Source organism: Rana temporaria, chromosome 1 (assembly GCF_905171775.1).
Source record: "Rana temporaria chromosome 1, aRanTem1.1, whole genome shotgun sequence".
Lineage (NCBI taxonomy): Eukaryota > Metazoa > Chordata > Amphibia > Anura > Ranidae > Rana > Rana temporaria.
Window position 1 is genome coordinate 75,846,116 of NC_053489.1, and position 21,445 is coordinate 75,867,560.

The 21,445-nt window shown below is 51.6% G+C and overlaps 28 non-coding genes and 1 pseudogene across 28 annotated transcripts; all 29 read left to right on the plus strand.

The window, feature by feature from the left end:
* The first annotated feature begins 423 nt into the window (after window positions 1–423).
* On the plus strand, window positions 424–587 carry LOC120925472. Its single transcript, XR_005746728.1, has one exon. It is a non-coding gene; the product is annotated as a U1 spliceosomal RNA (small nuclear RNA).
* A 550-nt stretch (window positions 588–1,137) lies between these two features.
* Window positions 1,138–1,301, plus strand: LOC120925473. The gene has a single exon (XR_005746729.1). It is a non-coding gene; the product is annotated as a U1 spliceosomal RNA (small nuclear RNA).
* Window positions 1,302–1,860: 559 nt separating this feature from the next.
* Window positions 1,861–2,024, plus strand: LOC120925474. The gene has a single exon (XR_005746730.1). It is a non-coding gene; the product is annotated as a U1 spliceosomal RNA (small nuclear RNA).
* A 539-nt stretch (window positions 2,025–2,563) lies between these two features.
* On the plus strand, window positions 2,564–2,727 carry LOC120925475. The gene has a single exon (XR_005746731.1). It is a non-coding gene; the product is annotated as a U1 spliceosomal RNA (small nuclear RNA).
* Window positions 2,728–3,283: 556 nt separating this feature from the next.
* On the plus strand, window positions 3,284–3,447 carry LOC120925476. The gene has a single exon (XR_005746732.1). It is a non-coding gene; the product is annotated as a U1 spliceosomal RNA (small nuclear RNA).
* A 553-nt stretch (window positions 3,448–4,000) lies between these two features.
* Window positions 4,001–4,164, plus strand: LOC120925477. Its single transcript, XR_005746733.1, has one exon. It is a non-coding gene; the product is annotated as a U1 spliceosomal RNA (small nuclear RNA).
* A 556-nt stretch (window positions 4,165–4,720) lies between these two features.
* LOC120925478 lies at window positions 4,721–4,884 on the plus strand. Its single transcript, XR_005746734.1, has one exon. It is a non-coding gene; the product is annotated as a U1 spliceosomal RNA (small nuclear RNA).
* A 558-nt stretch (window positions 4,885–5,442) lies between these two features.
* On the plus strand, window positions 5,443–5,606 carry LOC120925479. Its single transcript, XR_005746735.1, has one exon. It is a non-coding gene; the product is annotated as a U1 spliceosomal RNA (small nuclear RNA).
* A 555-nt stretch (window positions 5,607–6,161) lies between these two features.
* Window positions 6,162–6,325, plus strand: LOC120925480. The gene has a single exon (XR_005746736.1). It is a non-coding gene; the product is annotated as a U1 spliceosomal RNA (small nuclear RNA).
* A 553-nt stretch (window positions 6,326–6,878) lies between these two features.
* On the plus strand, window positions 6,879–7,042 carry LOC120925481. The gene has a single exon (XR_005746737.1). It is a non-coding gene; the product is annotated as a U1 spliceosomal RNA (small nuclear RNA).
* Window positions 7,043–7,595: 553 nt separating this feature from the next.
* On the plus strand, window positions 7,596–7,759 carry LOC120925484. The gene has a single exon (XR_005746738.1). It is a non-coding gene; the product is annotated as a U1 spliceosomal RNA (small nuclear RNA).
* Window positions 7,760–8,315: 556 nt separating this feature from the next.
* LOC120925485 lies at window positions 8,316–8,479 on the plus strand. Its single transcript, XR_005746739.1, has one exon. It is a non-coding gene; the product is annotated as a U1 spliceosomal RNA (small nuclear RNA).
* A 553-nt stretch (window positions 8,480–9,032) lies between these two features.
* Window positions 9,033–9,191, plus strand: LOC120925681. The gene has a single exon (XR_005746896.1). It is a non-coding gene; the product is annotated as a U1 spliceosomal RNA (small nuclear RNA).
* Window positions 9,192–10,363: 1,172 nt separating this feature from the next.
* On the plus strand, window positions 10,364–10,504 carry LOC120925614 (annotated as a pseudogene).
* A 560-nt stretch (window positions 10,505–11,064) lies between these two features.
* Window positions 11,065–11,228, plus strand: LOC120925486. Its single transcript, XR_005746740.1, has one exon. It is a non-coding gene; the product is annotated as a U1 spliceosomal RNA (small nuclear RNA).
* A 558-nt stretch (window positions 11,229–11,786) lies between these two features.
* On the plus strand, window positions 11,787–11,950 carry LOC120925487. The gene has a single exon (XR_005746741.1). It is a non-coding gene; the product is annotated as a U1 spliceosomal RNA (small nuclear RNA).
* A 558-nt stretch (window positions 11,951–12,508) lies between these two features.
* LOC120925488 lies at window positions 12,509–12,672 on the plus strand. The gene has a single exon (XR_005746742.1). It is a non-coding gene; the product is annotated as a U1 spliceosomal RNA (small nuclear RNA).
* A 555-nt stretch (window positions 12,673–13,227) lies between these two features.
* On the plus strand, window positions 13,228–13,391 carry LOC120925489. Its single transcript, XR_005746743.1, has one exon. It is a non-coding gene; the product is annotated as a U1 spliceosomal RNA (small nuclear RNA).
* Window positions 13,392–13,949: 558 nt separating this feature from the next.
* LOC120925490 lies at window positions 13,950–14,113 on the plus strand. Its single transcript, XR_005746744.1, has one exon. It is a non-coding gene; the product is annotated as a U1 spliceosomal RNA (small nuclear RNA).
* A 555-nt stretch (window positions 14,114–14,668) lies between these two features.
* LOC120925491 lies at window positions 14,669–14,832 on the plus strand. Its single transcript, XR_005746745.1, has one exon. It is a non-coding gene; the product is annotated as a U1 spliceosomal RNA (small nuclear RNA).
* Window positions 14,833–15,387: 555 nt separating this feature from the next.
* Window positions 15,388–15,551, plus strand: LOC120925492. The gene has a single exon (XR_005746746.1). It is a non-coding gene; the product is annotated as a U1 spliceosomal RNA (small nuclear RNA).
* Window positions 15,552–16,106: 555 nt separating this feature from the next.
* On the plus strand, window positions 16,107–16,270 carry LOC120925493. The gene has a single exon (XR_005746747.1). It is a non-coding gene; the product is annotated as a U1 spliceosomal RNA (small nuclear RNA).
* A 555-nt stretch (window positions 16,271–16,825) lies between these two features.
* LOC120925494 lies at window positions 16,826–16,989 on the plus strand. Its single transcript, XR_005746748.1, has one exon. It is a non-coding gene; the product is annotated as a U1 spliceosomal RNA (small nuclear RNA).
* Window positions 16,990–17,546: 557 nt separating this feature from the next.
* Window positions 17,547–17,710, plus strand: LOC120925495. Its single transcript, XR_005746749.1, has one exon. It is a non-coding gene; the product is annotated as a U1 spliceosomal RNA (small nuclear RNA).
* Window positions 17,711–18,268: 558 nt separating this feature from the next.
* Window positions 18,269–18,432, plus strand: LOC120925496. Its single transcript, XR_005746750.1, has one exon. It is a non-coding gene; the product is annotated as a U1 spliceosomal RNA (small nuclear RNA).
* A 558-nt stretch (window positions 18,433–18,990) lies between these two features.
* LOC120925497 lies at window positions 18,991–19,154 on the plus strand. The gene has a single exon (XR_005746751.1). It is a non-coding gene; the product is annotated as a U1 spliceosomal RNA (small nuclear RNA).
* Window positions 19,155–19,713: 559 nt separating this feature from the next.
* On the plus strand, window positions 19,714–19,877 carry LOC120925498. Its single transcript, XR_005746752.1, has one exon. It is a non-coding gene; the product is annotated as a U1 spliceosomal RNA (small nuclear RNA).
* A 555-nt stretch (window positions 19,878–20,432) lies between these two features.
* Window positions 20,433–20,596, plus strand: LOC120925500. The gene has a single exon (XR_005746753.1). It is a non-coding gene; the product is annotated as a U1 spliceosomal RNA (small nuclear RNA).
* Window positions 20,597–21,149: 553 nt separating this feature from the next.
* Window positions 21,150–21,313, plus strand: LOC120925501. Its single transcript, XR_005746754.1, has one exon. It is a non-coding gene; the product is annotated as a U1 spliceosomal RNA (small nuclear RNA).
* Window positions 21,314–21,445: the final 132 nt, after the last annotated feature.

A 21,445-nucleotide genomic window follows, 5' to 3' on the forward strand; every position in this document is an offset into this window, starting at 1 on the left:
CAGCACTGCTGTTCCCCACTTGTTGTCCTGGATCCATCCCATGTATCTCTTCGATGCTGCATGCTTCCATATCCCTTCGCAGCAGGCCTCGTTTCTCAGAAGGAAATCTGCATTGTGTGTGTGTGTGTGTCTGAACACTTCATTTCCGCCCCTCCTCTATGCAAATTTATGTGCTGCTGCTGCTGCAGTGTCGCCTGGGAAGACTGCCTGATAGCCCTGGCGTCCATGAAGACATTTCAGAGGCCTCCTCCCCAGGTACAGACAGTTTCCTGTTCAAAAGTGGCGGCGGCGGCGACCATGAATGAGCGTGGAAAAGCTCTGATTGAGGCTAGTTGACCAGCCAGCAAGCACCCAGAAAGCCCCTCCATAACCAGGAAGAGATGTTCCCCTGACCGGGGGCTGCTAGAGTGACGCTTCCAACTCATACTTACCTGGCAGGGGAGACACCATGATCATGAAGGTGGTTCTCCCAGGGCGAGGCTCGGCCATTGCACTCCGGCTGTGCTGACCCCTGCGATTTCCCCAAATGCGGGAAACTCGACTGCATAATTTGTGGTAGTGGGGGACTGCGTTCGCGCTTTCCCCTGATTATTCCTGGATAAAAGATAGATTTGAAGAAGAAGAAAACAAGCAGCAACAAAAACATACTTTGCCGTGTTTCTTTATTTCCCTGCTGTTTCTTTTCTCAGGTGTTTCTGCGGCCTTCTACAATAATTCAGCACTGCTGTTCCCCACTTGTTGTCCTGGATCCATCCCATGTATCTCTTCGATGCTGCATGCTTCCATATCCCTTCGCAGCAGGCCTCGTTTCTCAGAAGGAAATCTGCATTGTGTGTGTGTGTGTCTGAACACTTCATTTCCGCCCCTCCTCTATGCAAATTTAGGTGCTGCTGCTGCTGCAGTGTCGCCTGGGAAGACTGCCTGATAGCCCTGGCGTCCATGAAGACATTTCAGAGGCCTCCTCCCCAGGTACAGACAGTTTCCTGTTCAAAAGTGGCGGCGGCGGCGACCATGAATGAGCGTGGAAAAGCTCTGATTGAGGCTAGTTGACCAGCCAGCAAGCACCCAGAAAGCCCCTCCATAACCAGGAAGAGATGTTCCCCTGACCGGGGGCTGCTAGAGTGACGCTTCCAACTCATACTTACCTGGCAGGGGAGACACCATGATCATGAAGGTGGTTCTCCCAGGGCGAGGCTCGGCCATTGCACTCCGGCTGTGCTGACCCCTGCGATTTCCCCAAATGCGGGAAACTCGACTGCATAATTTGTGGTAGTGGGGGACTGCGTTCGCGCTTTCCCCTGATTATTCCTGGTTAAAAGATAGATTTGAAGAAGAAGAAAAGAAGCAGCAACAAAAACATACTTTGCCGTGTTTCTTTATTTCCCTGCTGTTTCTTTTCTCAGGTGTTTCTGCGGCCTTCTACAATAATTCAGCACTGCTGTTCCCCACTTGTTGTCCTGGATCCATCCCATGTATCTCTTCGTTCGATGCTGCATGCTTCCATATACCTTCGCAGCAGGCCTCGTTTCTCAGAAGGAAATCTGCATTGTGTGTGTGTGTGTGTCTGAACACTTCATTTCCGCCCCTCCTCTATGCAAATTTATGTGCTGCTGCTGCTGCAGTGTCGCCTGGGAAGACTGCCTGATAGCCCTGGCGTCCATGAAGACATTTCAGAGGCCTCCTCCCCAGGTACAGACAGTTTCCTGTTCAAAAGTGGCGGCGGCGACGACGACCATGAATGAGCGTGGAATAGCTCTGATTGAGGCTAGTTGACCAGCCAGCAAGCACCCAGAAAGCCCCTCCATAACCAGGAAGAGATGTTCCCCTGACCGGGGGCTGCTAGAGTGACGCTTCCAACTCATACTTACCTGGCAGGGGAGACACCATGATCATGAAGGTGGTTCTCCCAGGGCGAGGCTCGGCCATTGCACTCCGGCTGTGCTGACCCCTGCGATTTCCCCAAATGCGGGAAACTCGACTGCATAATTTGTGGTAGTGGGGGACTGCGTTCGCGCTTTCCCCTGATTATTCCTGGTTAAAAGATAGATTTGAAGAAAGAAGAAAAACAAGCAGCAACAAAAACATACTTTGCCGTGTTTCTTTATTTCCCTGCTCTTTCTTTTCTCAGGTGTTTCTGCGGCCTTCTACAATAATTCAGCACTGCTGTTCCCCACTTGTTGTCCTGGATCCATCCCATGTATCTCTTCGTTCGATGCTGCATGCTTCCATATACCTTCGCAGCAGGCCTCGTTTCTCAGAAGGAAATCTGCATTGTGTGTGTGTCTGAACACTTCATTTCCGCCCCTCCTCTATGCAAATTTATGTGCTGCTGCTGCAGTGTCGCCTGGGAAGACTGCCTGATAGCCCTGGCGTCCATGAAGACATTTCAGAGGCCTCCTCCCCAGGTACAGACAGTTTCCTGTTCAAAAGTGGCGGCGGCGACGAGCGTGGAAAAGCTCTGATTGAGGCTAGTTGACCAGCCAGCAAGCACCCAGAAAGCCCCTCCATAACCAGGAAGAGATGTTCCCCTGACCGGGGGCTGCTAGAGTGACGCTTCCAACTCATACTTACCTGGCAGGGGAGACACCATGATCATGAAGGTGGTTCTCCCAGGGCGAGGCTCGGCCATTGCACTCCGGCTGTGCTGACCCCTGCGATTTCCCCAAATGCGGGAAACTCGACTGCATAATTTGTGGTAGTGGGGGACTGCGTTCGCGCTTTCCCCTGATTTTTCCTGGTTGAAAGATAGATTTGAAGAAAGAAGAAAAACAAGCAGCAACAAAAACATACTTTGCCGTGTTTCTTTATTTCCCTGCTGTTTCTTTTCTCAGGTGTTTCTGCGGCCTTCTACAATAATTCATCACTGCTGTTCCCCACTTGTTGTCCTGGATCCATCCCATGTATCTCTTCGATGCTGCATGCTTCCATATCCCTTCGCAGCAGGCCTCGTTTCTCAGAAGGAAATCTGCATTGTGTGTGTGTGTGTGTGTGTGTGTGTGTCTGAACACTTCATTTCCGCCCCTCCTCTATGCAAATTTATGTGCTGCTGCTGCTGCAGTGTCGCCTGGGAAGACTGCCTGATAGCCCTGGCGTCCATGAAGACATTTCAGAGGCCTCCTCCCCAGGTACAGACAGTTTCCTGTTCAAAAGTGGCGGCGGCGACGAGCGTGGAAAAGCTCTGATTGAGGCTAGTTGACCAGCCAGCAAGCACCCAGAAAGCCCCTCCATAACCAGGAAGAGATGTTCCCCTGACCGGGGGCTGCTAGAGTGACGCTTCCAACTCATACTTACCTGGCAGGGGAGACACCATGATCATGAAGGTGGTTCTCCCAGGGCGAGGCTCGGCCATTGCACTCCGGCTGTGCTGACCCCTGCGATTTCCCCAAATGCGGGAAACTCGACTGCATAATTTGTGGTAGTGGGGGACTGCGTTCGCGCTTTCCCCTGATTTTTCCTGGTTGAAAGATAGATTTGAAGAAAGAAGAAAAACAAGCAGCAACAAAAACATACTTTGCCGTGTTTCTTTATTTCCCTGCTGTTTCTTTTCTCAGGTGTTTCTGCGGCCTTCTACAATAATTCATCACTGCTGTTCCCCACTTGTTGTCCTGGATCCATCCCATGTATCTCTTCGATGCTGCATGCTTCCATATCCCTTCGCAGCAGGCCTCGTTTCTCAGAAGGAAATCTGCATTGTGTGTGTGTGTGTGTGTGTGTGTGTGTCTGAACACTTCATTTCCGCCCCTCCTCTATGCAAATTTATGTGCTGCTGCTGCAGTGTCGCCTGGGAAGACTGCCTGATAGCCCTGGCGTCCATGAAGACATTTCAGAGGCCTCCTCCCCAGGTACAGACAGTTTCCTGTTCAAAAGTGGCGGCGGCGACGAGCGTGGAAAAGCTCTGATTGAGGCTAGTTGACCAGCCAGCAAGCACCCAGAAAGCCCCTCCATAACCAGGAAGAGATGTTCCCCTGACCGGGGGCTGCTAGAGTGACGCTTCCAACTCATACTTACCTGGCAGGGGAGACACCATGATCATGAAGGTGGTTCTCCCAGGGCGAGGCTCGGCCATTGCACTCCGGCTGTGCTGACCCCTGCGATTTCCCCAAATGCGGGAAACTCGACTGCATAATTTGTGGTAGTGGGGGACTGCGTTCGCGCTTTCCCCTGATTTTTCCTGGTTGAAAGATAGATTTGAAGAAAGAAGAAAAACAAGCAGCAACAAAAACATACTTTGCCGTGTTTCTTTATTTCCCTGCTGTTTCTTTTCTCAGGTGTTTCTGCGGCCTTCTACAATAATTCATCACTGCTGTTCCCCACTTGTTGTCCTGGATCCATCCCATGTATCTCTTCGATGCTGCATGCTTCCATATCCCTTCGCAGCAGGCCTTGTTTCTCAGAAGGAAATCTGCATTGTGTGTGTGTGTGTGTGTGTGTGTGTGTCTGAACACTTCATTTCCGCCCCTCCTCTATGCAAATTTATGTGCTGCTGCTGCTGCAGTGTCGCCTGGGAAGACTGCCTGATAGCCCTGGCGTCCATGAAGACATTTCAGAGGCCTCCTCCCCAGGTACAGACAGTTTCCTGTTCAAAAGTGGCGGCGGCGACGAGCGTGGAAAAGCTCTGATTGAGGCTAGTTGACCAGCCAGCAAGCACCCAGAAAGCCCCTCCATAACCAGGAAGAGATGTTCCCCTGACCGGGGGCTGCTAGAGTGACGCTTCCAACTCATACTTACCTGGCAGGGGAGACACCATGATCATGAAGGTGGTTCTCCCAGGGCGAGGCTCGGCCATTGCACTCCGGCTGTGCTGACCCCTGCGATTTCCCCAAATGCGGGAAACTCGACTGCATAATTTGTGGTAGTGGGGGACTGCGTTCGCGCTTTCCCCTGATTTTTCCTGGTTGAAAGATAGATTTGAAGAAAGAAGAAAAACAAGCAGCAACAAAAACATACTTTGCCGTGTTTCTTTATTTCCCTGCTGTTTCTTTTCTCAGGTGTTTCTGCGGCCTTCTACAATAATTCATCACTGCTGTTCCCCACTTGTTGTCCTGGATCCATCCCATGTATCTCTTCGATGCTGCATGCTTCCATATCCCTTCGCAGCAGGCCTCGTTTCTCAGAAGGAAATCTGCATTGTGTGTGTGTGTGTGTGTGTGTGTGTGTGTCTGAACACTTCATTTCCGCCCCTCCTCTATGCAAATTTATGTGCTGCTGCTGCTGCAGTGTCGCCTGGGAAGACTGCCTGATAGCCCTGGCGTCCATGAAGACATTTCAGAGGCCTCCTCCCCAGGTACAGACAGTTTCCTGTTCAAAAGTGGCGGCGGCGACGAGCGTGGAAAAGCTCTGATTGAGGCTAGTTGACCAGCCAGCAAGCACCCAGAAAGCCCCTCCATAACCAGGAAGAGATGTTCCCCTGACCGGGGGCTGCTAGAGTGACGCTTCCAACTCATACTTACCTGGCAGGGGAGACACCATGATCATGAAGGTGGTTCTCCCAGGGCGAGGCTCGGCCATTGCACTCCGGCTGTGCTGACCCCTGCGATTTCCCCAAATGCGGGAAACTCGACTGCATAATTTGTGGTAGTGGGGGACTGCGTTCGCGCTTTCCCCTGATTTTTCCTGGTTGAAAGATAGATTTGAAGAAAGAAGAAAAACAAGCAGCAACAAAAACATACTTTGCCGTGTTTCTTTATTTCCCTGCTGTTTCTTTTCTCAGGTGTTTCTGCGGCCTTCTACAATAATTCATCACTGCTGTTCCCCACTTGTTGTCCTGGATCCATCCCATGTATCTCTTCGATGCTGCATGCTTCCATATCCCTTCGCAGCAGGCCTCGTTTCTCAGAAGGAAATCTGCATTGTGTGTGTGTGTGTGTGTGTGTGTGTGTGTGTGAACACTTCATTTCCGCCCCTCCTCTATGCAAATTTATGTGCTGCTGCTGCAGTGTCGCCTGGGAAGACTGCCTGATAGCCCTGGCGTCCATGAAGACATTTCAGAGGCCTCCTCCCCAGGTACAGACAGTTTCCTGTTCAAAAGTGGCGGCGGCGACGAGCGTGGAAAAGCTCTGATTGAGGCTAGTTGACCAGCCAGCAAGCACCCAGAAAGCCCCTCCATAACCAGGAAGAGATGTTCCCCTGACCGGGGGCTGCTAGAGTGACGCTTCCAACTCATACTTACCTGGCAGGGGAGACACCATGATCATGAAGGTGGTTCTCCCAGGGCGAGGCTCGGCCATTGCACTCCGGCTGTGCTGACCCCTGCGATTTCCCCAAATGCGGGAAACTCGACTGCATAATTTGTGGTAGTGGGGGACTGCGTTCGCGCTTTCCCCTGATTTTTCCTGGTTGAAAGATAGATTTGAAGAAAGAAGAAAAACAAGCAGCAACAAAAACATACTTTGCCGTGTTTCTTTATTTCCCTGCTGTTTCTTTTCTCAGGTGTTTCTGCGGCCTTCTACAATAATTCATCACTGCTGTTCCCCACTTGTTGTCCTGGATCCATCCCATGTATCTCTTCGATGCTGCATGCTTCCATATCCCTTCGCAGCAGGCCTCGTTTCTCAGAAGGAAATCTGCATTGTGTGTGTGTGTGTGTGTGTGTGTGTGTCTGAACACTTCATTTCCGCCCCTCCTCTATGCAAATTTATGTGCTGCTGCTGCAGTGTCGCCTGGGAAGACTGCCTGATAGCCCTGGCGTCCATGAAGACATTTCAGAGGCCTCCTCCCCAGGTACAGACAGTTTCCTGTTCAAAAGTGGCGGCGGCGACGAGCGTGGAAAAGCTCTGATTGAGGCTAGTTGACCAGCCAGCAAGCACCCAGAAAGCCCCTCCATAACCAGGAAGAGATGTTCCCCTGACCGGGGGCTGCTAGAGTGACGCTTCCAACTCATACTTACCTGGCAGGGGAGACACCATGATCATGAAGGTGGTTCTCCCAGGGCGAGGCTCGGCCATTGCACTCCGGCTGTGCTGACCCCTGCGATTTCCCCAAATGCGGGAAACTCGACTGCATAATTTGTGGTAGTGGGGGACTGCGTTCGCGCTTTCCCCTGATTTTTCCTGGTTGAAAGATAGATTTGAAGAAAGAAGAAAAACAAGCAGCAACAAAAACATACTTTGCCGTGTTTCTTTATTTCCCTGCTGTTTCTTTTCTCAGGTGTTTCTGCGGCCTTCTACAATAATTCATCACTGCTGTTCCCCACTTGTTGTCCTGGATCCATCCCATGTATCTCTTCGATGCTGCATGCTTCCATATCCCTTCGCAGCAGGCCTCGTTTCTCAGAAGGAAATCTGCATTGTGTGTGTGTGTGTGTGTGTGTGTGTGTCTGAACACTTCATTTCCGCCCCTCCTCTATGCAAATTTATGTGCTGCTGCTGCAGTGTCGCCTGGGAAGACTGCCTGATAGCCCTGGCGTCCATGAAGACATTTCAGAGGCCTCCTCCCCAGGTACAGACAGTTTCCTGTTCAAAAGTGGCGGCGGCGACGAGCGTGGAAAAGCTCTGATTGAGGCTAGTTGACCAGCCAGCAAGCACCCAGAAAGCCCCTCCATAACCAGGAAGAGATGTTCCCCTGACCGGGGGCTGCTAGAGTGACGCTTCCAACTCATACTTACCTGGCAGGGGAGACACCATGATCATGAAGGTGGTTCTCCCAGGGCGAGGCTCGGCCATTGCACTCCGGCTGTGCTGACCCCTGCGATTTCCCCAAATGCGGGAAACTCGACTGCATAATTTGTGGTAGTGGGGGACTGCGTTCGCGCTTTCCCCTGATTTTTCCTGGTTGAAAGATAGATTTGAAGAAAGAAGAAAAACAAGCAGCAACAAAAACATACTTTGCCGTGTTTCTTTATTTCCCTGCTGTTTCTTTTCTCAGGTGTTTCTGCGGCCTTCTACAATAATTCATCACTGCTGTTCCCCACTTGTTGTCCTGGATCCATCCCATGTATCTCTTCGATGCTGCATGCTTCCATATCCCTTCGCAGCAGGCCTCGTTTCTCAGAAGGAAATCTGCATTGTGTGTGTGTGTGTGTGTGTGTGTGTGTCTGAACACTTCATTTCCGCCCCTCCTCTATGCAAATTTATGTGCTGCTGCTGCTGCAGTGTCGCCTGGGAAGACTGCCTGATAGCCCTGGCGTCCATGAAGACATTTCAGAGGCCTCCTCCCCAGGTACAGACAGTTTCCTGTTCAAAAGTGGCGGCGGCGACGAGCGTGGAAAAGCTCTGATTGAGGCTAGTTGACCAGCCAGCAAGCACCCAGAAAGCCCCTCCATAACCAGGAAGAGATGTTCCCCTGACCGGGGGCTGCTAGAGTGACGCTTCCAACTCATACTTACCTGGCAGGGGAGACACCATGATCATGAAGGTGGTTCTCCCAGGGCGAGGCTCGGCCATTGCACTCCGGCTGTGCTGACCCCTGCGATTTCCCCAAATGCGGGAAACTCGACTGCATAATTTGTGGTAGTGGGGGACTGCGTTCGCGCTTTCCCCTGATTTTTCCTGGTTGAAAGATAGATTTGAAGAAAGAAGAAAAACAAGCAGCAACAAAAACATACTTTGCCGTGTTTCTTTATTTCCCTGCTGTTTCTTTTCTCAGGTGTTTCTGCGGCCTTCTACAATAATTCATCACTGCTGTTCCCCACTTGTTGTCCTGGATCCATCCCATGTATCTCTTCGATGCTGCATGCTTCCATATCCCTTCGCAGCAGGCCTCGTTTCTCAGAAGGAAATCTGCATTGTGTGTGTGTGTGTGTGTGTGTGTGTGTCTGAACACTTCATTTCCGCCCCTCCTCTATGCAAATTTATGTGCTGCTGCTGCAGTGTCGCCTGGGAAGACTGCCTGATAGCCCTGGCGTCCATGAAGACATTTCAGAGGCCTCCTCCCCAGGTACAGACAGTTTCCTGTTCAAAAGTGGCGGCGGCGACGAGCGTGGAAAAGCTCTGATTGAGGCTAGTTGACCAGCCAGCAAGCACCCAGAAAGCCCCTCCATAACCAGGAAGAGATGTTCCCCTGACCGGGGGCTGCTAGAGTGACGCTTCCAACTCATACTTACCTGGCAGGGGAGACACCATGATCATGAAGGCGGTTCTCCCAGGGCGAGGCACAGCTATTGCACACTCTAGGCTGTGCTGATCGTGGTTGTCTTCCCTGCCGCTTCTCGGCCTTTTGGCTAGGACTGGGTGTGGTATCTGTCCTCATCAGTTGTCAGCGGAGCGCTGAAGCACCTCCTACATGGGGAGGGTGGATGCAATCCAATGACGTCATTGCACCTGGAAGGATGGTTTCAGCAGGGACTACGCTGTGCTGCCCGACAGAATACTGGGGGCCGGCCCATGGTTGAGTCTGAGCCATCTGGAAGGGTGCTCCTGGTGGGGATGGGTACTGCGCTTGGTCTTGGTCTTTTTGCCGAGTTCTAGTCTGGCCTTCTGGCTGGCTGGTGTAAGTGCTATCCCTGTCAGCGATCCGGTTGGAGGAGCTGGTAATGCCCTGTGGTAAGACGGGGTAGAACCATGCAAATCCGCTGGGTTGACGGAGGGTCTGGAGGGGCTAGTATTGGTGGAGGCTGCTAACTGGAGCGGCAGTTCTCCCCAAGAAAACCTTGAAGGGCTCTCTAGCTGACGGGGGTGGAGGGCTGCACTGGCCAGTCGGGGGGTCGGATATGGAACGAAAAGCCTATGGTGCATGTGCCCCTGGAGTGGCAGTCCAGGGGTATCTGAAGATCACTGTGTGTGAGGGACACATTGATTGAAGGATACCACGGTCACTGCACCAGATACACGCTTTTTTTAGCACCTGCCTCCTGGGCCGGGCCTTTTGGCTAGGACCGGAGGAATTTTTTATTCCTGGCCGGAGGGCCTGGTCATTGTTTCACCACAATGGCCACTTCTTTCACTCTCCTCTCCACTATCCCTTCCCCCACTTTATTTTATTTAAGCCTGTGTTTGTCACTTTTTTGTCTTTTTTTGTTGTGCACGTTTTGTCACTGTGTGATTAGTAGGGTGCGGGTCCTCGGGCCAGCCCTGAACGTCTTGGGAGTGGGTGGACATGGCCTTCTGGCTTAGTTCGCCTGCTCTCATGGGGTCTCCCTTCGGGGGAGCCCCACCTAGTACTGGGAGGGTTCTGTTTCGGCAGTCCCTCCGAGGAAGTTGGGTCCGTGTCGGCTTCGGTTGCTCGGACCACAGTACCTCAGTCCCCGTCTGGAGCTTAACGCCCCGGGGGATCAGGGTTATGGGTCCCTCTTCACAGGAGGACCACTTGACGTTGCACCCGTCTGCACGTTTTTGTGAACACTCTTTATGTGTGTGCACATTTTTTCTGCACCGGGTGGAGTTTTTTGGGTGTGTTCACACGCCATAGGCTTTTCAAAAAAAAAAAAAAAAAAAAATGAAGGTGGTTCTCCCAGGGCGAGGCTCGGCCATTGCACTCCGGCTGTGCTGACCCCTGCGATTTCCCCAAATGCGGGAAACTCGACTGCATAATTTGTGGTAGTGGGGGACTGCGTTCGCGCTTTCCCCTGATTTTTCCTGGTTGAAAGATAGATTTGAAGAAAGAAGAAAAACAAGCAGCAACAAAAACATACTTTGCCGTGTTTCTTTATTTCCCTGCTGTTTCTTTTCTCAGGTGTTTCTGCGGCCTTCTACAATAATTCATCACTGCTGTTCCCCACTTGTTGTCCTGGATCCATCCCATGTATCTCTTCGATGCTGCATGCTTCCATATCCCTTCGCAGCAGGCCTCGTTTCTCAGAAGGAAATCTGCATTGTGTGTGTGTGTGTGTGTGTGTGTGTGTGTGTCTGAACACTTCATTTCCGCCCCTCCTCTATGCAAATTTATGTGCTGCTGCTGCTGCAGTGTCGCCTGGGAAGACTGCCTGATAGCCCTGGCGTCCATGAAGACATTTCAGAGGCCTCCTCCCCAGGTACAGACAGTTTCCTGTTCAAAAGTGGCGGCGGCGACGAGCGTGGAAAAGCTCTGATTGAGGCTAGTTGACCAGCCAGCAAGCACCCAGAAAGCCCCTCCATAACCAGGAAGAGATGTTCCCCTGACCGGGGGCTGCTAGAGTGACGCTTCCAACTCATACTTACCTGGCAGGGGAGACACCATGATCATGAAGGTGGTTCTCCCAGGGCGAGGCTCGGCCATTGCACTCCGGCTGTGCTGACCCCTGCGATTTCCCCAAATGCGGGAAACTCGACTGCATAATTTGTGGTAGTGGGGGACTGCGTTCGCGCTTTCCCCTGATTTTTCCTGGTTGAAAGATAGATTTGAAGAAAGAAGAAAAACAAGCAGCAACAAAAACATACTTTGCCGTGTTTCTTTATTTCCCTGCTGTTTCTTTTCTCAGGTGTTTCTGCGGCCTTCTACAATAATTCATCACTGCTGTTCCCCACTTGTTGTCCTGGATCCATCCCATGTATCTCTTCGATGCTGCATGCTTCCATATCCCTTCGCAGCAGGCCTCGTTTCTCAGAAGGAAATCTGCATTGTGTGTGTGTGTGTGTGTGTGTGTGTGTGTCTGAACACTTCATTTCCGCCCCTCCTCTATGCAAATTTATGTGCTGCTGCTGCTGCAGTGTCGCCTGGGAAGACTGCCTGATAGCCCTGGCGTCCATGAAGACATTTCAGAGGCCTCCTCCCCAGGTACAGACAGTTTCCTGTTCAAAAGTGGCGGCGGCGACGAGCGTGGAAAAGCTCTGATTGAGGCTAGTTGACCAGCCAGCAAGCACCCAGAAAGCCCCTCCATAACCAGGAAGAGATGTTCCCCTGACCGGGGGCTGCTAGAGTGACGCTTCCAACTCATACTTACCTGGCAGGGGAGACACCATGATCATGAAGGTGGTTCTCCCAGGGCGAGGCTCGGCCATTGCACTCCGGCTGTGCTGACCCCTGCGATTTCCCCAAATGCGGGAAACTCGACTGCATAATTTGTGGTAGTGGGGGACTGCGTTCGCGCTTTCCCCTGATTTTTCCTGGTTGAAAGATAGATTTGAAGAAAGAAGAAAAACAAGCAGCAACAAAAACATACTTTGCCGTGTTTCTTTATTTCCCTGCTGTTTCTTTTCTCAGGTGTTTCTGCGGCCTTCTACAATAATTCATCACTGCTGTTCCCCACTTGTTGTCCTGGATCCATCCCATGTATCTCTTCGATGCTGCATGCTTCCATATCCCTTCGCAGCAGGCCTCGTTTCTCAGAAGGAAATCTGCATTGTGTGTGTGTGTGTGTGTGTGTGTGTGTGTCTGAACACTTCATTTCCGCCCCTCCTCTATGCAAATTTATGTGCTGCTGCTGCTGCAGTGTCGCCTGGGAAGACTGCCTGATAGCCCTGGCGTCCATGAAGACATTTCAGAGGCCTCCTCCCCAGGTACAGACAGTTTCCTGTTCAAAAGTGGCGGCGGCGACGAGCGTGGAAAAGCTCTGATTGAGGCTAGTTGACCAGCCAGCAAGCACCCAGAAAGCCCCTCCATAACCAGGAAGAGATGTTCCCCTGACCGGGGGCTGCTAGAGTGACGCTTCCAACTCATACTTACCTGGCAGGGGAGACACCATGATCATGAAGGTGGTTCTCCCAGGGCGAGGCTCGGCCATTGCACTCCGGCTGTGCTGACCCCTGCGATTTCCCCAAATGCGGGAAACTCGACTGCATAATTTGTGGTAGTGGGGGACTGCGTTCGCGCTTTCCCCTGATTTTTCCTGGTTGAAAGATAGATTTGAAGAAAGAAGAAAAACAAGCAGCAACAAAAACATACTTTGCCGTGTTTCTTTATTTCCCTGCTGTTTCTTTTCTCAGGTGTTTCTGCGGCCTTCTACAATAATTCATCACTGCTGTTCCCCACTTGTTGTCCTGGATCCATCCCATGTATCTCTTCGATGCTGCATGCTTCCATATCCCTTCGCAGCAGGCCTCGTTTCTCAGAAGGAAATCTGCATTGTGTGTGTGTGTGTGTGTGTGTGTGTGTGTGTGAACACTTCATTTCCGCCCCTCCTCTATGCAAATTTATGTGCTGCTGCTGCAGTGTCGCCTGGGAAGACTGCCTGATAGCCCTGGCGTCCATGAAGACATTTCAGAGGCCTCCTCCCCAGGTACAGACAGTTTCCTGTTCAAAAGTGGCGGCGGCGACGAGCGTGGAAAAGCTCTGATTGAGGCTAGTTGACCAGCCAGCAAGCACCCAGAAAGCCCCTCCATAACCAGGAAGAGATGTTCCCCTGACCGGGGGCTGCTAGAGTGACGCTTCCAACTCATACTTACCTGGCAGGGGAGACACCATGATCATGAAGGTGGTTCTCCCAGGGCGAGGCTCGGCCATTGCACTCCGGCTGTGCTGACCCCTGCGATTTCCCCAAATGCGGGAAACTCGACTGCATAATTTGTGGTAGTGGGGGACTGCGTTCGCGCTTTCCCCTGATTTTTCCTGGTTGAAAGATAGATTTGAAGAAAGAAGAAAAACAAGCAGCAACAAAAACATACTTTGCCGTGTTTCTTTATTTCCCTGCTGTTTCTTTTCTCAGGTGTTTCTGCGGCCTTCTACAATAATTCATCACTGCTGTTCCCCACTTGTTGTCCTGGATCCATCCCATGTATCTCTTCGATGCTGCATGCTTCCATATCCCTTCGCAGCAGGCCTCGTTTCTCAGAAGGAAATCTGCATTGTGTGTGTGTGTGTGTGTGTGTGTGTGTGTCTGAACACTTCATTTCCGCCCCTCCTCTATGCAAATTTATGTGCTGCTGCTGCTGCAGTGTCGCCTGGGAAGACTGCCTGATAGCCCTGGCGTCCATGAAGACATTTCAGAGGCCTCCTCCCCAGGTACAGACAGTTTCCTGTTCAAAAGTGGCGGCGGCGACGAGCGTGGAAAAGCTCTGATTGAGGCTAGTTGACCAGCCAGCAAGCACCCAGAAAGCCCCTCCATAACCAGGAAGAGATGTTCCCCTGACCGGGGGCTGCTAGAGTGACGCTTCCAACTCATACTTACCTGGCAGGGGAGACACCATGATCATGAAGGTGGTTCTCCCAGGGCGAGGCTCGGCCATTGCACTCCGGCTGTGCTGACCCCTGCGATTTCCCCAAATGCGGGAAACTCGACTGCATAATTTGTGGTAGTGGGGGACTGCGTTCGCGCTTTCCCCTGATTTTTCCTGGTTGAAAGATAGATTTGAAGAAAGAAGAAAAACAAGCAGCAACAAAAACATACTTTGCCGTGTTTCTTTATTTCCCTGCTGTTTCTTTTCTCAGGTGTTTCTGCGGCCTTCTACAATAATTCATCACTGCTGTTCCCCACTTGTTGTCCTGGATCCATCCCATGTATCTCTTCGATGCTGCATGCTTCCATATCCCTTCGCAGCAGGCCTCGTTTCTCAGAAGGAAATCTGCATTGTGTGTGTGTGTGTGTGTGTGTGTGTGTGTCTGAACACTTCATTTCCGCCCCTCCTCTATGCAAATTTATGTGCTGCTGCTGCAGTGTCGCCTGGGAAGACTGCCTGATAGCCCTGGCGTCCATGAAGACATTTCAGAGGCCTCCTCCCCAGGTACAGACAGTTTCCTGTTCAAAAGTGGCGGCGGCGACGAGCGTGGAAAAGCTCTGATTGAGGCTAGTTGACCAGCCAGCAAGCACCCAGAAAGCCCCTCCATAACCAGGAAGAGATGTTCCCCTGACCGGGGGCTGCTAGAGTGACGCTTCCAACTCATACTTACCTGGCAGGGGAGACACCATGATCATGAAGGTGGTTCTCCCAGGGCGAGGCTCGGCCATTGCACTCCGGCTGTGCTGACCCCTGCGATTTCCCCAAATGCGGGAAACTCGACTGCATAATTTGTGGTAGTGGGGGACTGCGTTCGCGCTTTCCCCTGATTTTTCCTGGTTGAAAGATAGATTTGAAGAAAGAAGAAAAACAAGCAGCAACAAAAACATACTTTGCCGTGTTTCTTTATTTCCCTGCTGTTTCTTTTCTCAGGTGTTTCTGCGGCCTTCTACAATAATTCATCACTGCTGTTCCCCACTTGTTGTCCTGGATCCATCCCATGTATCTCTTCGATGCTGCATGCTTCCATATCCCTTCGCAGCAGGCCTCGTTTCTCAGAAGGAAATCTGCATTGTGTGTGTGTGTGTGTGTGTGTGTGTGTGTGTGAACACTTCATTTCCGCCCCTCCTCTATGCAAATTTATGTGCTGCTGCTGCAGTGTCGCCTGGGAAGACTGCCTGATAGCCCTGGCGTCCATGAAGACATTTCAGAGGCCTCCTCCCCAGGTACAGACAGTTTCCTGTTCAAAAGTGGCGGCGGCGACGAGCGTGGAAAAGCTCTGATTGAGGCTAGTTGACCAGCCAGCAAGCACCCAGAAAGCCCCTCCATAACCAGGAAGAGATGTTCCCCTGACCGGGGGCTGCTAGAGTGACGCTTCCAACTCATACTTACCTGGCAGGGGAGACACCATGATCATGAAGGTGGTTCTCCCAGGGCGAGGCTCGGCCATTGCACTCCGGCTGTGCTGACCCCTGCGATTTCCCCAAATGCGGGAAACTCGACTGCATAATTTGTGGTAGTGGGGGACTGCGTTCGCGCTTTCCCCTGATTTTTCCTGGTTGAAAGATAGATTTGAAGAAAGAAGAAAAACAAGCAGCAACAAAAACATACTTTGCCGTGTTTCTTTATTTCCCTGCTGTTTCTTTTCTCAGGTGTTTCTGCGGCCTTCTACAATAATTCATCACTGCTGTTCCCCACTTGTTGTCCTGGATCCATCCCATGTATCTCTTCGATGCTGCATGCTTCCATATCCCTTCGCAGCAGGCCTCGTTTCTCAGAAGGAAATCTGCATTGTGTGTGTGTGTGTGTGTGTGTGTGTGTGTCTGAACACTTCATTTCCGCCCCTCCTCTATGCAAATTTATGTGCTGCTGCTGCAGTGTCGCCTGGGAAGACTGCCTGATAGCCCTGGCGTCCATGAAGACATTTCAGAGGCCTCCTCCCCAGGTACAGACAGTTTCCTGTTCAAAAGTGGCGGCGGCGACGAGCGTGGAAAAGCTCTGATTGAGGCTAGTTGACCAGCCAGCAAGCACCCAGAAAGCCCCTCCATAACCAGGAAGAGATGTTCCCCTGACCGGGGGCTGCTAGAGTGACGCTTCCAACTCATACTTACCTGGCAGGGGAGACACCATGATCATGAAGGTGGTTCTCCCAGGGCGAGGCTCGGCCATTGCACTCCGGCTGTGCTGACCCCTGCGATTTCCCCAAATGCGGGAAACTCGACTGCATAATTTGTGGTAGTGGGGGACTGCGTTCGCGCTTTCCCCTGATTTTTCCTGGTTGAAAGATAGATTTGAAGAAAGAAGAAAAACAAGCAGCAACAAAAACATACTTTGCCGTGTTTCTTTATTTCCCTGCTGTTTCTTTTCTCAGGTGTTTCTGCGGCCTTCTACAATAATTCATCACTGCTGTTCCCCACTTGTTGTCCTGGATCCATCCCATGTATCTCTTCGATGCTGCATGCTTCCATATCCCTTCGCAGCAGGCCTCGTTTCTCAGAAGGAAATCTGCATTGTGTGTGTGTGTGTGTGTGTGTGTGTGTGTCTGAACACTTCATTTCCGCCCCTCCTCTATGCAAATTTAGGTGCTGCTGCTGCAGTGTCGCCTGGGAAGACTGCCTGATAGCCCTGGCGTCCATGAAGACATTTCAGAGGCCTCCTCCCCAGGTACAGACAGTTTCCTGTTCAAAAGTGGCGGCGGCGACGAGCGTGGAAAAGCTCTGATTGAGGCTAGTTGACCAGCCAGCAAGCACCCAGAAAGCCCCTCCATAACCAGGAAGAGATGTTCCCCTGACCGGGGGCTGCTAGAGTGACGCTTCCAACTCATACTTACCTGGCAGGGGAGACACCATGATCATGAAGGTGGTTCTCCCAGGGCGAGGCTCGGCCATTGCACTCCGGCTGTGCTGACCCCTGCGATTTCCCCAAATGCGGGAAACTCGACTGCATAATTTGTGGTAGTGGGGGACTGCGTTCGCGCTTTCCCCTGATTTTTCCTGGTTGAAAGATAGATTTGAAGAAAGAAGAAAAACAAGCAGCAACAAAAACATACTTTGCCGTGTTTCTTTATTTCCCTGCTGTTTCTTTTCTCAGGTGTTTCTGCGGCCTTCTACAATAATTCATCACTGCTGTTCCCCACTTGTTGTCCTGGATCCATCCCATGTATCTCTTCGATGCTGCATGCTTCCATATCCCTTCGCAGCAGGCCTCGTTTCTCAGAAGGAAATCTGCATTGTGTGTGTGTGTGTGTGTGTGTGTGTGTGTGTCTGAACACTTCATTTCCGCCCCTCCTCTATGCAAATTTATGTGCTGCTGCTGCAGTGTCGCCTGGGAAGACTGCCTGATAGCCCTGGCGTCCATGAAGACATTTCAGAGGCCTCCTCCCCAGGTACAGACAGTTTCCTGTTCAAAAGTGGCGGCGGCGACGAGCGTGGAAAAGCTCTGATTGAGGCTAGTTGACCAGCCAGCAAGCACCCAGAAAGCCCCTCCATAACCAGGAAGAGATGTTCCCCTGACCGGGGGCTGCTAGAGTGACGCTTCCAACTCATACTTACCTGGCAGGGGAGACACCATGATCATGAAGGTGGTTCTCCCAGGGCGAGGCTCGGCCATTGCACTCCGGCTGTGCTGACCCCTGCGATTTCCCCAAATGCGGGAAACTCGACTGCATAATTTGTGGTAGTGGGGGACTGCGTTCGCGCTTTCCCCTGATTTTTCCTGGTTGAAAGATAGATTTGAAGAAAGAAGAAAAACAAGCAGCAACAAAAACATACTTTGCCGTGTTTCTTTATTTCCCTGCTGTTTCTTTTCTCAGGTGTTTCTGCGGCCTTCTACAATAATTCATCACTGCTGTTCCCCACTTGTTGTCCTGGATCCATCCCATGTATCTCTTCGATGCTGCATGCTTCCATATCCCTTCGCAGCAGGCCTCGTTTCTCAGAAGGAAATCTGCATTGTGTGTGTGTGTGTGTGTGTGTGTGTGTGTCTGAACACTTCATTTCCGCCCCTCCTCTATGCAAATTTATGTGCTGCTGCTGCTGCAGTGTCGCCTGGGAAGACTGCCTGATAGCCCTGGCGTCCATGAAGACATTTCAGAGGCCTCCTCCCCAGGTACAGACAGTTTCCTGTTCAAAAGTGGCGGCGGCGACGAGCGTGGAAAAGCTCTGATTGAGGCTAGTTGACCAGCCAGCAAGCACCCAGAAAGCCCCTCCATAACCAGGAAGAGATGTTCCCCTGACCGGGGGCTGCTAGAGTGACGCTTCCAACTCATACTTACCTGGCAGGGGAGACACCATGATCATGAAGGTGGTTCTCCCAGGGCGAGGCTCGGCCATTGCACTCCGGCTGTGCTGACCCCTGCGATTTCCCCAAATGCGGGAAACTCGACTGCATAATTTGTGGTAGTGGGGGACTGCGTTCGCGCTTTCCCCTGATTTTTCCTGGTTGAAAGATAGATTTGAAGAAAGAAGAAAAACAAGCAGCAACAAAAACATACTTTGCCGTGTTTCTTTATTTCCCTGCTGTTTCTTTTCTCAGGTGTTTCTGCGGCCTTCTACAATAATTCATCACTGCTGTTCCCCACTTGTTGTCCTGGATCCATCCCATGTATCTCTTCGATGCTGCATGCTTCCATATCCCTTCGCAGCAGGCCTCGTTTCTCAGAAGGAAATCTGCATTGTGTGTGTGTGTGTGTGTGTGTGTGTGTGTGTGAACACTTCATTTCCGCCCCTCCTCTATGCAAATTTATGTGCTGCTGCTGCTGCAGTGTCGCCTGGGAAGACTGCCTGATAGCCCTGGCGTCCATGAAGACATTTCAGAGGCCTCCTCCCCAGGTACAGACAGTTTCCTGTTCAAAAGTGGCGGCGGCGACGAGCGTGGAAAAGCTCTGATTGAGGCTAGTTGACCAGCCAGCAAGCACCCAGAAAGCCCCTCCATAACCAGGAAGAGATGTTCCCCTGACCGGGGGCTGCTAGAGTGACGCTTCCAACTCATACTTACCTGGCAGGGGAGACACCATGATCATGAAGGTGGTTCTCCCAGGGCGAGGCTCGGCCATTGCACTCCGGCTGTGCTGACCCCTGCGATTTCCCCAAATGCGGGAAACTCGACTGCATAATTTGTGGTAGTGGGGGACTGCGTTCGCGCTTTCCCCTGATTTTTCCTGGTTGAAAGATAGATTTGAAGAAAGAAGAAAAACAAGCAGCAACAAAAACATACTTTGCCGTGTTTCTTTATTTCCCTGCTGTTTCTTTTCTCAGGTGTTTCTGCGGCCTTCTACAATAATTCATCACTGCTGTTCCCCACTTGTTGTCCTGGATCCATCCCATGTATCTCTTCGATGCTGCATGCTTCCATATCCCTTCGCAGCAGGCCTCGTTTCTCAGAAGGAAATCTGCATTGTGTGTGTGTGTGTGTGTGTGTGTGTGTGTGTGTCTGCACACTTCATTTCCGCCCCTCCTCTATGCAAATTTATGTGCTGCTGCTGCAGTGTCGCCTGGGAAGACTGCCTGATAGCCCTGGCGTCCATGAAGACATTTCAGAGGCCTCCTCCCCAGGTACAGACAGTTTCCTGTTCAAAAGTGGCGGCGGCGACGAGCGTGGAAAAGCTCTGATTGAGGCTAGTTGACCAGCCAGCAAGCACCCAGAAAGCCCCTCCATAACCAGGAAGAGATGTTCCCCTGACCGGGGGCTGCTAGAGTGACGCTTCCAACTCATACTTACCTGGCAGGGGAGACACCATGATCATGAAGGTGGTTCTCCCAGGGCGAGGCTCGGCCATTGCACTCCGGCTGTGCTGACCCCTGCGATTTCCCCAAATGCGGGAAACTCGACTGCATAATTTGTGGTAGTGGGGGACTGCGTTCGCGCTTTCCCCTGATTTTTCCTGGTTGAAAGATAGATTTGAAGAAAGAAGAAAAACAAGCAGCAACAAAAACATACTTTGCCGTGTTTCTTTATTTCCCTGCTGTTTCTTTTCTCAGGTGTTTCTGCGGCCTTCTACAATAATTCATCACTGCTGTTCCCCACTTGTTGTCCTGGATCCATCCCATGTATCTCTTCGATGCTGCATGCTTCCATATCCCTTCGCAGCAGGCCTCGTTTCTCAGAAGGAAATCTGCATTGTGTGTGTGTGTGTGTGTGTGTGTGTGTGTCTGAACACTTCATTTCCGCCCCTCCTCTATGCAAATTTATGTGCTGCTGCTGCAGTGTCGCCTGGGAAGACTGCCTGATAGCCCTGGCGTCCATGAAGACATTTCAGAGGCCTCCTCCCCAGGTACAGACAGTTTCCTGTTCAAAAGTGGCGGCGGCGACGAGCGTGGAAAAGCTCTGATTGAGGCTAGTTGACCAGCCAGCAAGCACCCAGAAAGCCCCTCCATAACCAGGAAGAGATGTTCCCCTGACCGGGGGCTGCTAGAGTGACGCTTCCAACTCATACTTACCTGGCAGGGGAGACACCATGATCATGAAGGTGGTTCTCCCAGGGCGAGGCTCGGCCATTGCACTCCGGCTGTGCTGACCCCTGCGATTTCCCCAAATGCGGGAAACTCGACTGCATAATTTGTGGTAGTGGGGGACTGCGTTCGCGCTTTCCCCTGATTTTTCCTGGTTGAAAGATAGATTTGAAGAAAGAAGAAAAACAAGCAGCAACAAAAACATACTTTGCCGTGTTTCTTTATTTCCCTGCTGTTTCTTTTCTCAGGTGTTTCTGCGGCCTTCTACAATAATTCATCACTGCTGTTCCCCACTTGTTGTCCTGGATCCATCCCATGTATCTCTTCGATGCTGCATGCTTCCATATCCCTTCGCAGCAGGCCTCGTTTCTCAGAAGGAAATCTGCATTGTGTGTGTGTGTGTGTGTGTGTGTGTGTCTGAACACTTCATTTCCGCCCCTCCTCTATGCAAATTTATGTGCTGCTGCTGCAGTGTCGCCTGGGAAGACTGCCTGATAGCCCTGGCGTCCATGAAGACATTTCAGAGGCCTCCTCCCCAGGTACAGACAGTTTCCTGTTCAAAAGTGGCGGCGGCGACGAGCGTGGAAAAGCTCTGATTGAGGCTAGTTGACCAGCCAGCAAGCACCCAGAAAGCCCCTCCATAACCAGGAAGAGATGTTCCCCTGACCGGGGGCTGCTAGAGTGACGCTTCCAACTCATACTTACCTGGCAGGGGAGACACCATGATCATGAAGGTGGTTCTCCCAGGGCGAGGCTCGGCCATTGCACTCCGGCTGTGCTGACCCCTGCGATTTCCCCAAATGCGGGAAACTCGACTGCATAATTTGTGGTAGTGGGGGACTGCGTTCGCGCTTTCCCCTGATTTTTCCTGGTTGAAAGATAGATTTGAAGAAAGAAGAAAAACAAGCAGCAACAAAAACATACTTTGCCGTGTTTCTTTATTTCCCTGCTGTTTCTTTTCTCAGGTGTTTCTGCGGCCTTCTACAATAATTC